The sequence below is a fragment of the Nannospalax galili genome, unplaced genomic scaffold, assembly GCF_000622305.1.
Source record: "Nannospalax galili isolate Female #2095 unplaced genomic scaffold, S.galili_v1.0 scaffold1220, whole genome shotgun sequence".
Classification (NCBI taxonomy): Eukaryota; Metazoa; Chordata; class Mammalia; order Rodentia; family Spalacidae; genus Nannospalax; species Nannospalax galili.
The window spans coordinates 56663-59719 of record NW_008346901.1 but is presented as its reverse complement, the minus strand read 5'-3'; positions in this window follow the sequence as shown (position 1 = coordinate 59719).

Sequence of the window (3057 nt, the reverse complement as noted above, 5' to 3'; positions counted from 1 at the left end):
AGTGCCCACAGAGGTCAGAAGAGGCTGTCGGATCCCCTGGGACTGGAGTTGTGGACAGTTGTTAGCTGCCATGTGGGTACTGGGATTTGAACCCGGGTCTTTGGCAAGAACAACCAGTGTTCTTAACCGCTGAGCCGTCTCTCCAGCCCCAACAGTTTATTTTAAAAAATTCAAACAACTGCCTTTATAAAAAAGGTGCCACGCCTAGATACTCACATAGGAACACTGCTTCATATCAGCCTGGAGAAGAATATCACATATGATAAAGCTTCAGGATTTCGGTATTCCCCAGAATTATGTTACCCTCCATAGTGCAATGCTGTCTACTGGTGCGAGAGTGGTAGGACTGTTTGGGGGTAACTACCATTTTCTGATTAGATTTGAAGCCTGCTTCATGGGAGGAAATTTCATGTCTGGTGCTGTAACCCTGGCTGAGGAGATCATAGGCCCTAGGGTAGAACCTGCTATTGTTACTTTGCTAAATGACTTCTTTAAATTTCTGTCCTAGTTTGTTCTTCATTGCTGTGACAAAACACTCTGACCACTACCAACTTGGGGAGGAAAGGGTTTATTTGTCTTACATCTCCCAGGTCACAGTTCATCAGGGAGCCCAAGGTAGGAACTCAGGGCAGGGACCTGGAGTCAGGGGCTGGAGGCCATGGAGGATCACTGCTTACTGATTTGCTTCCCTGGTCCCTGCTCAGCCTGCTTTCTTATGCAACACAGGCCCACCTGCTCAGGCGTGGCCCCACCCACAGTGGACTGGGCCCTCCCACATCACTCATCAAGAAGATGCCCCTCAGACATGGCCACAGGCCAGTCCAATAGAGGAAATTCCCCAATTGAGGCTCCCTCAACCCAGGTGTGTCAAGTTGACACTAAAGCTATCCAGCACAATTGCCTTCTATGTTTTTATGTTTATGTGAATAGAACTAGGCTGTTCTCAACCATGGTCAGAGAAGCTTCTTTCATCAGTGGAAGCAGTCAATGGAAAAATGCATAACTGGTTTAAGTGCTAAGAATAAGAGACCAAGTGCTGTGCACAAAAGGAGACATCTGTATTAACTGCACCATCACCAGGACGCGGGGAACATTGTGGAAGAGGACACAGAAAGAATGTGGGAGCCAGAGGCTGGAGTGGAGTGCTCTGAAATACTGTCTTCTGGACATGACATGGCTGTTGCACTCATAACCCACACCAGCTGTGGTCACCTGTGCAAGATCTGAAGAAGGTCAAGCCGAGCAAAATTCTGTCATAAACGAGGTAAATAATCTCCAGGCCCCATTCATGACCGAGGAAGTATTGGCAATAGATAGTTGCTGGGGGCGGACAATCATTCATTTTTGAGGACCTGTCCATTGGTAGTTTTCTAGCAGATGGCCCCACACTGTTGAGTAGCTCCAACTGGACTTAGTGAATTATCAACAATTAGAAAAAAAAGAAGGGGCATACTGGAGAGGTTGTAGGGTTGTTGGAGAAGGAAATGGGGGCAGATATGATCATATTTCATTGCATACAATATAAAATTCTCAACAGTAAAAAAATTGAAGTTATTTGAAAAGAAAAAGTTATATTTAAATGTTTTAATGCCCTTAGTTATTCACAGTTTTACAGAACAAAGCAAAAATGTCAGCTGTTTGATATATGAGTGATATATGTGAAAGACACAGAGACAATGACTTTAGGATGACAGATAAGGCTGAGGAACCTTCAGACTGTCACAGACTAAGGCTGGGCTTTTGGAGAATTTAGAGTCGCAGGACACTGCAAATTCAATAAGCAAATCTGTCACTCAACTAGGTGTTAGGAAAAACAGGAGGCAATGGCAATGGGTCTGGCCCAGGGACCTTGAGATCACACTGTGGGCTGCTCTGTGGAAACAGAGATGTGGACTCTGTTCTGTTCTTTGACAGGGTAAAGAATTGATGACACCAGTTTTCATAGGCCATTCTTAAAATCACTTTTAAAAAATTGGTAGACTAAAATTAATTGTAAATGCTAATAAGAACATGAAAAGGGGAACATTCTGAGTCACTTTTCCAGAATGATTGAGGTCATCTACCATTTCCTTGATGACACAAAACTGTCATGTCTTATCAAAATTCTAAGATAGAGTTGTTTAACAGCTGGTGACTGTATTTACTTTTAATTATTAATTATATAAGCAAAACATATAATTTTCCTATGTATCTTTTCTTTCAACACTCTGCACATGTACAAACCATGGCTTAACTACATCTTTGAGACATGATCACATACTTAGACATCACTTCTTTTGTTCTGAGCCATTAAAATTGACACAGCATGTCCAGGAAGGCAGGGCCCCAAAACACACAGGTGTTTTAGACTGAGATTGTTCTCTTGCTTCACATAATTTCAAATACTTAATCTGAACTTTCTAGTACTCATTTTCTCAGCTTTTGGAGGGGAGTGTATACACCTGTACAAAGTGTATGCATATGAACATGCATAGTTTCACATGCAGAAGCCACAGATCACAGTTGGGTGTCATTCTCTATCACATTGACTTCAACACAGTGATCCATCATTTTACCCTAAGGTGGTACTGATCATTGTTGGTGATGCAATCATCATGCTGGAATCAATGTGAGTTTTAAAATCTAATAAAATTTCTTTTATTAAATTGAATTCTCCTGGGTTAGGTGCACATATTTAGGATTTTAATGTCTTCTTGGTTCCTTTAATGAGTGTGAAGTGACCTTTCCTGTCTCTTCTGACTGGTTTTAATTTGAAGTCTGTTTTGTCAGATATTAGAATAGTTACATTTACTTGTGTCTTAGTTCTGTTTTTTGTTTTTTTTTAATATCTTTTCCCATCATTTTACACTAAGGTGGTACCAATCATTGTTGGTGAGTTGCATTCTTGGAGGCAGCAAATGGACAGTTCCTGTTTTCTAATCTGATCAGTTAGTCCGTGTTTTTTTTGTTTTTTTTTTGTTTTTTTTTTTACTGGGAAATAGAGACAATTAATATTGAGACTTATTATTGACCAATGTTTATTCATTCCTATTATGGTGGTGTTGTACTGATGTTTTC